This window comes from Nicotiana sylvestris, chromosome 8, assembly GCF_000393655.2.
Source record: "Nicotiana sylvestris chromosome 8, ASM39365v2, whole genome shotgun sequence".
Classification (NCBI taxonomy): Eukaryota; Viridiplantae; Streptophyta; class Magnoliopsida; order Solanales; family Solanaceae; genus Nicotiana; species Nicotiana sylvestris.
The window spans coordinates 83,436,909-83,446,768 of NC_091064.1; the positions used below are offsets into that span (position 1 = coordinate 83,436,909).

Here is a 9,860-nt window from a genome sequence, read left to right on the forward strand (position 1 = left end):
GTCATAACTATTATGTATCGACCACAACCTATTTTACGATGAAACGGACAACACCTCCCCTATATATATGACCTCACACCATTCAAAACAGTCACCAAACAGCCCAAACAACATCAATAATAAACATATTGAGCCTCCCAAAATAGTCCACACACAGCCTAATCACTCCATACATACGACGACCACCGTAGTCGTGTCAAACAACCTGGAAATGTTACGAATAACTATCAGCCCATAACCCTACATATATATGGTGTTTCTCCACACCCTTCCTCCTCCAAAACTCCACAAGATAGTAGTAAAATACGCAGCCCAACAACAACGCAAAACAGTCCACAAAACAATAACATTACTACCAAGCCTTTCGATATATATCTCACAAGTTCTAGCTTCAATGGCTTAGCCGCAACTTGGATAATCTTAAATACATATAGAGTAAGAGGTTCCTTACCTTTATACAGAAAGAACAACTCCAATTTGACCTTAAATTTCCATGAAATATCCCTCCAATGCTGCCACAACAACAAAAAAGCGAAACTAGCGATCAATTAGTGTTTTTCGGCACTAGAATCACTTTAGAAGGCTTGAAATCACCTAGGATTGATATTAAGAACATGAGGGAGTTTTTAAAGAACATAAACCCTTTAAAACAACCTCCCACACGAGCTGGAACGACACAAAAATGAGCAACAACAAGAAGAACAAGAGACTTACTAGCGCCACGGAATTCCCGATACTTGATTTGTGTTGTTTGCCCTTTTATTGGGTCTTGAATCTTGAGAAAACCTTTAGAGGATGTTCCTAGGGTTCTAAGGTCTGAAAATAGTGAGAAAACATGACTTAAAATGGGTTGGAGGCATCCTATATAGGTCCAAATATCTTAAACCGCCTTAGTGGGCCCCATAGAGAGGTGCTTGGCGCAGTCTCGCGAAAATGTGAATATCTCTCTACTCCGAGATCATATTGATGAACGGTTTAATGCGTTGGAAACTAGACTCATAGATATTTAATTTGGTTGGTATATCACCCCGTAATTCCTTGTAAATTAGGAGAAAAGATTAGAAACATTTGACCTAATGTTTAAGTAAAATTATGAACCTAAGTTGCGACAACTTTTGTCGACTTTTGTTTCATAACTCGTTTGACTTCAAGACTTATGATACGGATATTATATGATTAAAATACCTTAATAAATGAACTCTTGAGTGTATTAAGCACCGCTAGATTACCTGAAAATACGAGTTACAACATCCTTGATTCGTTTAACTTCTAATACTGGTTAATCACCCTTATACACTCTTGTATCACTTAAGACCAATAGGATTGACTTCTTATCATCTCAAAGATAATTCCTTCTTGGATTTATGTTAACTAATATATGGCATGAACTAACACATGTGGATATGGGTTGTAACACCCTCCCCCCCTTAGGAACATTCGTCCTCGAATGTAAGGGTTTATGGGGAGTTTAAATCATCGTGGATTCCAATGGAAATTTCCGATCAATTTTCCCCTATAAAATGGTCACTAGAAAAACTTGCAAGTAATTAAGCCCAACATATGGCTTCACAAGGCTACACAAAGCATTATGCGTATTTACATTATCTACATATCACCATTTTGTATTAAGGAGGAGTATTCTCAAATTATTGCTTACCTCATAGAGCCGTTTCACCTTCCAATGTATCCTGTCTTCCACCAGCATCCTTGTTATCTTCATTCTGGAATAAGTAAGGGTATTTAGACTTCATCTCCTCTTCTGCTTCCCATGTCATTTCTTCCATATTTTTGTTCCTCCACAATACTTTGACGGAAGCTACATCTTTTGTTCTCAGCTTGCGGACTTGCCGATCTAATATCGCCACTGGCACTTCTTCATATGATAGGTCCTTTGTAACTTGTACATCTTTGATAGGGACGACTCGAGAAGGGTCTCCAATACATTTTCTCAACATAGATACATGGAATACCGGGTGGACAAATTCCAATTCGGATGGCAATTCTAACTCATAAGCAACCTGTCCAATTCGTCGAAGAATTTTATACGGCCCGATATACCTTGGACTCAGCTTACCTTTCTTCCCAAAACGCATAATACCCTTCATTGGTGAGATCCTCAGGAAAACCCAATCACCAACCTCAAACTCTAGATCACGACGTCGGACATCAGAATAAGATTTTTGCCTGCTTTGTGCCGTCCTCAATCGCTCCTGTATCACTTTCACCTTCTCAATAGCTTGGTGAATCAAATCTGGCCCATATAATTCTGTTTCACCGACTTCGAACCATCCAACTGGTGATCTACATCTCCTCCCGTATAGTGCCTCGTATGGGGCCATTTTAATACTGGAATGGTAGCTATTGTTATAGGCGAATTCTATGAGTGGAAGATGATCATCCCAATTCCCCTTAAAATCTAGAACACATGCTCGTAGCATATCTTCCAGTGTCTGAATGGTACGTTCAGCCTGTCCGTCAGTCTGCGGATGAAATGCAGTGCTGAGATTTACTTGTGTGCCTAAACCCTTCTGGAAAGACCTCCAAAAGTTAGCCGTAAATTGAGCTCCTCGGTCTGATATAATAGATACGGGCACACCATGAAGCCTAACAATCTCCTTGATATACAACTTCGCATAATCTTCAGCCGTGTAAGTTGTCTTCACTGGCAGAAAATGGGCACATTTTGTAAGTCGATCAATTATCACCCAGATGGAGTCAAACTTATGATAAGAGCGAGGTAATCCAATAATGAAGTCCATATTAATCACCTCCCACTTCCAGGTCGGAATCTCTATATTTTGAAGCAATCCACCGGGTTTCTGATGTTCTATCTTTACTTGTTGACAATTGGGACACTGGGCTACAAATTCTGCAATAGACTTCTTCATATTATCCCACCAATACTGCTCCTTGACATCATGATACATCTTTGTCGAGCCGGGATGGATGGAATATCGGGATTGATGAATCTCATTCATAATCTTCTCTCGCAACCCTGCCACATTAGGCACACACAATCGGCTCTGGTATCTCAGTGCCCCGTCTTTTCCGATCCCAAAAGCCATACTTTTACACTGTTGAATGCTTTCTCTTAATTGTACTAAGATAGGATCTTCATATTGTCGTGCTTTTACCTCGGCTACCAAAGATGATTCTGATGTATTCTGTACAGTAACACCTCCGTCATTAGAGTCTAACAATCTGATTCTCATATTGGCTAGCTGATGAAGCTCTTTAATCAACCCCCATCTACCTGCCTCAATATGTACTAAGCTTCCCATTGATTTACGGCTGAGAGCATCTGCCACAACATTGGCTTTACCGGGATGATACAATATCTCGACGTCGTAGTCTTTCAATAATTCAAGCCACCTACGCTGCCTCAAATTCAACTCTTTCTGCTTGAAGATGTATTGTAAACTCTTGTGATCTGTGTAGATGTCAACATGGACGCCGTATAAGTAGTGCCGCCATATCTTCAAAGCATATATTACTGCAGCCAATTCCAAATCATGGGTTGGATAATTCTTTTCATGCTTCTTCAATTGTCTTGATGCATAAGCAATCACATTCCCACGTTGCATCAATACGCACCCCAAACCTATACCTGAGGCATCACAATATACCACATAACCTTCTGTTCCTTCAGGAAGAGTGAGCACTGGTGCGGATGTCAATCGATTCTTCAGCTCCTGAAAACTACGTTCACAAGTGTCAGACCACTGGAATTTGGTAGCTTTTTGTGTTAACTTAGTCAATGGTGATGATATAGAGGAAAATCCTTCTACAAACCGCCTATAATATCCTGCTAGCCCTAGGAAGCTGCGGACTTCTGATGGTGTTGTAGGTCTCGGCCAATTCTTTACTGCATCGATCTTCTGAGTGTCGACACTAATACCCTCATCAGATATCACATGGCCAAGGAATGCTACTGAGTTCAGCCAGAATTCACATTTGGAGAGCTTAGCATATAACTTACGATCCTGAAGCGTCTGTAATACTATCCGCAAGTGGCCCGCATGTTCCGCCTCTGAACGAGAATACACTAGAATGTCATCAATGAATACAATCATGAACACATCAAGATAGGGCCTGAATATAGTATTCATGAGATCCATAAAAGCTGCTGGGGCATTTGTTAGCCCGAACGACATCACCAAGAACTCAAAGTGCCCATATCTTGTCCGGAAGGCCGTCTTTGGAATATCCTTCTCCCTAACCCTCACCTGATGATACCCTGAACGTAAATCAATCTTGGAGAAATACTTGGCACCCTGGAGTTGGTCAAACAGGTCATCAATTCTTGGAAGTGGATACTTGTTCTTTATAGTAGACTTATTCAACTGTCGATAGTCGATACACATCCGTAACGACCCGTCTTTCTTCCGCACGAATAGGACTGGTGCACCCCAAGGTGAAGTGCTAGGCCTAATAAAGCCCTTATCCAGCAAGTCCTTCAACTGCACCTTCAACTCTCGCAACTCTGCCGGGGCCATTCTGTATGGAGGAATAGAGATCGGTTGAGTGTCAGGCAACACATCAATGCTAAACTCAATCTCCCTTTCAGGAGGAAGGCCTGGGAGTTCATCTGGGAAAACATCTGGGAATTCGTTGACCACAGGGATTGATTGTAAAGTAGGCGGTTTCGCCTCCGCATCCCTAACGCGAACGAGATGATAAATGTAACCTTTTGAGATCATTTTCCTTGCCTTAAGATAGGAAATAAACCTACCTTTCGGTGTAGCAATGTTCCCTTTCCATTCAATGACGGGTTCACCCGGAAATTGGAACCTAACCATCTTCGTACGACAGTCAACATTTGCATAGCATGAGGCCAACCAGTCCATTCCCATTATCACATCAAAATCAACCATTTCTAACTCAAATAAATTTGCCGAGGTTTGACGACTACAAATCATCACAGTGCAACCTCTATATACCCTTCTAGCAATCACAGAATCTCCTATCGGAGTAGATACCGCAAGGGGTTTACTTATCAATTCAGGTTCAATGCCAAACTTATTAGCCACAAAGGGTGTAACATATGATAATGTAGATCCCGGATCAATCAGCGCATATACATCATAAGAAAACACAGATATAATACCTGTAACAACATCTGGAGACGACTCGAGATCCTGTCGACCTACTAGAGCATAGGTTCGATTTTGAGCACCACTCGAACTCGGCACTGCACCTCTACCCCTACCACGACCTGTCGACTGCTGAAAACCCCGTGCTGGAGGTCGAACTGATGAGGAAGAACCAGACACAGATCCAGTCGGCTGAGCCATACCATCACCTCCTCTATTAGGACAATCCCGCATCATATGGCCAGGCTGCCCGCACGAATAGCATGCATCAGAACCTCGACGACACAGTCCAAAGTGGGCCTTGCCGCACTGATCACAATGTGGTGTTGGGGGTCTCATCTGACTAGTATCCCTGTGATGTTGCGAGCCAGATGCCCGCGAACTCTGACCTGGACCAGAATAGGATCGATCATATCGAGGCCTCTGAAACTGTGGAGGAGCACTAGCTACAGGTGGCGCCGAACTCCTCGAAAACTGTGGCCTGATGCGGCCTCTGAAGTCATCAGAATACCCTGCAAATCTCGCCCTCTTATGCTGGCCTCTATCCTGCTCCCTAACTGCCCTCTGCTGGCGCTTACGATCCTCTAGGGTCTGGGCATAAGCTTGAATACGGGAAATATCCATGCCCTCCACCAAGGAGGCTGTCGTACACTCATTTATCAGATGTGGTCCCAACCCATTCACGAACATATGCACCCTATCACTCATCTCGGCCACCATATGGGGAGCATACCTTGCCAAAGAATCAAACTGCATACTGTACTCTCGCACACTCATATTACCTTGTCTAAGGTTCAAGAACTTATCAGCTCTAGCTCGTCGTATCTCAACTGGCAAGTAGTGACGAAGAAAGGCCTCAGAAAATTCCTTCCACACAGCTGGAGGAGGGTTCGGACCCCTGGATCTCTCCCAACTATCATACCAGAGAACCGCTAAATCCCGTAGCCGATAAGAAGCCAACTCTACTGCCTCTGTATCACTAACATGCATAACCCGAAGTGTACGATGAACCTGGTCAATAAAAGTCTGTGGGTCCTCCTTGGGGTCTGATCCGGTAAACACTGGAGGGTCTAAATTAATAAAATCACGAACTCTTGTACTAACTGGTTTCTCAGCAGCACCTGTATTCTGCCTCCAAGCTAGTCAATAACTGCAAAGCACTCCGCATATCCTGGTCTGGAGTGCCAGATGGAGGAACTGGAGGCGCTGGGTGCCTTCTAATATCCTCTGGAGAAGATGGAGTAGATGAGGTATGAGAGGGCATCTCACTCTGACCTCACTTTGTCCTGCTCTGACTTGGGGCACCTGACTGGTACCCTCTCCCGCTGCTGTATCAAGCCGTCTACTAATCGTTTGCTTCCTAGTCGAAGGCATCACTGAAAAAAATAAGGTGAATATTAGAGACGAACACTTACGACTCAACTCTACGCACGATCTAGATTCAGGAAGAAGGTAACAACCCTAGATGTCATGTAGCCTCCTGATTATAAATGTGGCGCGCTACACATCCATAATCAAGACTCTACTAGACACGGCTCATAGACAACCCCTAGGACAGACTTGCTCTGATACCAAGTTTGTCACGACCCAAACTGAAGGGCCATGACTAGCACCCGACCACACTTGCCGAGCACCAACGTACATTTCATCTAACCTTCATTATTATCTTTTAGGGCTGACGAGATCAATATAAATGGTAGACCTGGATCATGGACAACCAGCAATAAAATATGACGGCATGAACATACAAAGCAGGGGATGACTAGACAATCAAGAAACTACATATAAGGTATGAGCTACCACGCTACTATGAAAGACTATACAACAAAAACTAGCCGACAAGGCATACCAAACTATACATGAGTCGACACCTGTCTATGAGCCTCTAAAGGAACGTAAGTGCTGCAACATAGCCGGAACAGGGCCCCGACATACCCATAATGTCTATAACAAAAATGTATACCAAGACCAAGGCAAGTCCGGAGAAGGGATCTCGCCAATCACCGCTGAACTTGACAGCCTACTGTGGTGGGGGAGCTGCCCCTGCCTGTCTATCAGGACCTGCAGCACGACATGCAACATCTACAAATAAAAGGACGTCAGTACGAATAAAGTACTGAGTATGTAAGGCAGGGAACCATAAATACGATCAGTAATGTAAGCAAGGATAGAGAATATACAACCCGTAACATCTTAGTACCTCCTGAGGGCTACTTACATGAAATGCATGATACATATGTATAAATACATAAACCCTTAAAACATTCGCCTCTGTGGGCATCATCATCATCATATCGTACCCGGCCATAATAGGCTCGGTAAAAAACGTACCCGGCCATCATAAGGCTCGGTAGAATCGTACCCGGCCACGTGGAGCTCGGTAAAACCCAACTGATTAGTGGTTGCACAATAGGTGCCGTACCCGGCCAACCATAGTGTGGATCGGTAGAGTAAAATAGATACATATATATAATGCATGTTCGACTCATGGAATCACATTCTAAACCTTTCGGAGTGACATAAGGTCGGTATCCTCTGTACACGTTATTAGGACTAACTCTTCACTATGAACCTTATAAGAATCAGGAAGTACCAACAACATTGATAACATAAGAATAAGAGAAGCAACATTAACATCAATCGTTCCATAAGAGGGAAAACAATGTAAGTACTGCTAGCTTCTAAGAGTAGAGTATCTTGGAAGCTCGTTCATTACATTATGTACAATCGGAGTCGTGCAAAAGAAGGAAAGGGATAGTCTCACATACCTTGTATATACTGCCCCAATCTCAAGCTATGCAATTGTCAAAACTCCTTAGTCTACAATAAGAGAAACGATACTATCGTTATCATTTAAGCGTCATAACTATTATGTATCGACCACAACCTATTTTACGATGAAACGGACAGCACCTCCCCTATATATATGACCTCACACCATTCAAAACAGTCACCAAACAGCCCAAACAACATCAATAATAAACATATTGAGCCTCCCAAAATAGTCCACACACAGCCTAATCACTCCATACATACGACGACCACCGTAGTCGTGTCAAACAACCTGGAAATGTTACGAATAACTATCAGCCCATAACCCTACATATATATGGTGTTTCTCCACACCCTTACTCCTCCAAAACTCCACAAGATAGTAGTAAAATACGCAGCCCAACAACAACGCAAAACAGTCCACAAAACAATAACATTACTACCAAGCCTTTCGATATATATATTTCACAAGTTCTAGCTTCAATGGCTTAGCCGCAACTTGGATAATCTTAAATACATATAGAGTAAGAGGTTCCTTACCTTTATACAGAAATAAAAACTCCAATTTTACCTTAAATTTCCATGAAATATCCCTCCAATGCTGCCACAACAACAAAAAAGCGAAACTAGCGATCAATTAGTGTTTTTCGGCACTAGAATCACTTTAGAAGGCTTGAAATCACCTAGGATTGATATTAAGAACATGAGGGAGTATTTACAGAACATAAACCCTTTAAAACAACCTCCCACATGAGCTGGAACGACACAAAAATGAGCAACAACAAGAAGAACAAGAGACTTACTAGCGCCACGGAATTCCCGACACTTGATTTGTGTTGTTTGCCCTTTTTTTGGGTCTTGAATCTTGAGAGAACCTTGAGAGGATGTTCCTAGGGTTCTAAGGTCTGAAAATAGTGAGAATAAATGACTTAAAACGGGTTGGAGGCATCCTATATAGGTCCAAATATCTTAAACCGCCTTAGTGGGCCCCATAGAGAGGTGCTTGGCGCAGTCTCGCGAAAACGTGAATATCTCTCTACTCCAAGATCGTATCGATGAACGGTTTAATGAGTTGGAAACTAGACTCATAGATATTTAATTTGGTTGGTATATCACCCCGTAATTCCTTGTAAATTAGGAGAAAAGATTAGAAACATTTGACCTAATGTTTAAGTAAAATTATGAACCTAAGTTGCGACAACTTTTGTCGACTTTTGTTTCATAACTCGTTTGACTTCAAGACTTATGATACGGATATTATATGATTAAAATACCTTAATAAATGAACTCTTGAGTGTATTAAGCACCGCTAGATTACCTGAAAATACGAGTTACAACATCCTTGATTCGTTTAACTTCTAATACTGGTTAATCACCCTTATACACTCTTGTATCACTTAAGACCAATAGGATTGACTTCTTATCATCTCAAAGATAATTCCTTCTTGGATTTATGTTAACTAATATATGGCATGAACTAACACATGTGGATATGGGTTGTAACAAAAGGGGCTCACCAATTCAGCTGACGGGAGGTGAAGGAGTGCTACTGTCGGTGGGCTGAAGTACCTGTTATGGAACCACCTACAATCATAACACGAATGTAGCGCCCCCGACAAAAGGGACGCCAGTACATTTGAATTGTACTGGTATGTATAAACAAATTTTACCCCAAGTAAAATCAAGAAATACACAGATAACAAACAGTAATAGAATCAACAATCAAATGCACACGAAAGGAACAACTGAAGCAAAACAACTCCACAATCTCTCCTTTTCCCTTTTCAACATTATTTCATCACATCAATGGTTTCACAACTTTCACATATTTTCATTTCAATAGTGATTTCGATCACTTTTCCACCCTTATTACCTCGGCCACCCTTATTACCTTGGCCACCCTTATCACCACAACCCGCACCTTACTACTTCGTGTTGCGGCGCACAACCCGATCCCACCGGACAATCATATTTCACACAACAACAACAATTCAC

General features: G+C 42.2%; 1 long non-coding RNA gene across 1 annotated transcript; it reads right to left on the minus strand.

Annotated features, from left to right (window-relative positions):
* Nucleotides 1-6,382: 6,382 nt before the first annotated feature.
* On the minus strand, nt 6,383-7,915 carry LOC138874973 (uncharacterized). The gene is made up of 3 exons (XR_011401659.1): nt 7,862-7,915; nt 7,057-7,154; nt 6,383-6,469 (listed from the first exon to the last, which is right to left on the minus strand). It is a non-coding gene; the product is annotated as an uncharacterized lncRNA (long non-coding RNA).
* Nucleotides 7,916-9,860: the final 1,945 nt, after the last annotated feature.